Source organism: Osmerus mordax, chromosome 6 (genome assembly GCF_038355195.1).
Source record: "Osmerus mordax isolate fOsmMor3 chromosome 6, fOsmMor3.pri, whole genome shotgun sequence".
In the NCBI taxonomy this organism is placed as follows: domain Eukaryota; kingdom Metazoa; phylum Chordata; class Actinopteri; order Osmeriformes; family Osmeridae; genus Osmerus; species Osmerus mordax.
Window position 1 is genome coordinate 19,581,675 of NC_090055.1, and position 2,084 is coordinate 19,583,758.

Here is a 2,084-nt window from a genome sequence, read left to right on the forward strand (position 1 = left end):
GTTATGACGCTGGATCACAGGCAGGAATGGGGTTTACACAAGGCTACTTCTCAAAAGCATTCATTTAACATTGAGAGTGTTGTGTTGTTGAGTGCATGTGTCCACTCTCGTAAAATGGACCAATTTTAACACTCCTGCTTGTTAAACTAACAGCGGTCGTCACCAATGGTGATGTTTATGTGAGGGAGACATAGATGTATGTTTATTTCTTGTCAGGAGATTCCTAATGTAGCATTACCTTTAGCATAACTTTATTTTATAGGAATGCATGGCAACACTGATTAAATTACTGTCTAGGTTTGATTATTCATTAATCCTGCTATTTTGCCTCCTCCACAGACACACACACAAAACTGAGCATTTGTATCAAATCCATGACCGGTACTGCAGATAGCAGAACAGAAGAGCAACAAGTAGACTAGTCCTGCCTCCACAGTACTACAGTGCTGTGTCAGGCATCATGTGTACACAGCACTACTACAGCCTTGGACCAGGTACAGCACCACACACACTGAAGTACACAGCACTACCACAGCCTTGGACCAGGTACAGCACCACACACACTGGAGGCTAATGCACACAGGTGCCGTTCCCCATTCTACTGAGTAGAAACTGGCAATACTAATCCAGCGTAATCTGCTCTAATCCTGGTGTGAATTAAATGCTCACTCAGCTCAGTGTCACCGGCTTGTAGGTGTGTGTGTGTGTGTGTTTTACATATTATGGGACCCATGTTGAAATGAGAGCAGGTGGACCCAGGTCAAGCAGAAGTCCTGCTATACAGCTCTGTAGAGCTGATGTTTAGGGTTGTTGGGTTTGTTAGACGGCGCGTGCCCTGCAACCCCTCCTGCATGTTCCTCTGCCCTCCTCCAGTCCAACTACCAGACAGGAGGCGCAAACCCATCATACGTTTTATCAAGTGCTCAAATATAGTCCAGAGGGTTTCTGTGTGGACATGCAGGCTGGCTGGAGGTGGTTCTATGCTGGGGGACTCCATAGAGAGAGCAGGGTGATCATCTGAAGCTGGAGACAACCATAGCCAGGCGCTTAAAGCACGAAACAACATCGAATGCATCAAATCTTCATTAACTAAAGTCGCTGGGAAAATGAAAAACAAACGCTCTATTGTTCAAAAGTGTAGGAATAGAACGGCAGACGAGATATTAACTGAAAGAAAAACACAGTAATATTCCTGACTAAATGAAGAGTGAAGTAAAGTAAGTGATGTAAACAGCACACCAGACCACCTGCAGGAAACCCTCTCGCATCACCTGCCCACCTCCACCATCACATCCTGCATGGATCTGCATGCATCAGCCCCCACAATACCCTGAGAACCTTATCTAAAACTGGATTAGAGCTGTGTGTGAGTGTGTGTGTGTATGTGTGAGTGTGTGTGTGTGCGTGTACTTACGATAGTAAGGGCTGAGCTCGTCTCTCTCCTTGCGTCTCCAGAGACGGTGTTGTGAGTCCTGGGGTGAGACGCTTCATTTATCTGCTCAGCCAACACAGCCACGGCCAGCCCCCCTCCTCAGCCAGCCAATAGGAGCTGGGATCCTGTCTGGAGGACACCACTTACACTCCCAGCTCAAGAGCTGATTCACAAACAGCTCCTCAGAACACGCCCCCCATCCACACTGCTCAGCTCAGCTACAGGCAACAGTTGACAGACTTGGACACATGTACAGTATGTGTTCATTTATCAGATGCTTTCATCCAAAGCCACGTACAGCACAGGGGGGATTTGACCCTTTTGATCTGCAGGCTAATACTCTAACCTTCTTTTTTTGTACCACTGTGAATCATAAGTGATGAGCGAGTGTGTTGGTGCTTATTACGCACGCTCACACACTGGGGTAAGAAATGAGTCAACGCAGCAGTGTGTTCATCCTGTGTGTCTGTGGTAAACTCTCAAGTCTGTTACTCACAATGTGTGAGTAACACAAATGAGTGTATTTTTCTATTTTATTTTACTTTAGTGTTTCTGTCTCGGCTGTGACCTGCTACTGAGTGGTAAAGATGACGACATGTCATACTCAACAAACCACATCACCTGGTGCCTCAGTAATCCTGACGCTGCCACC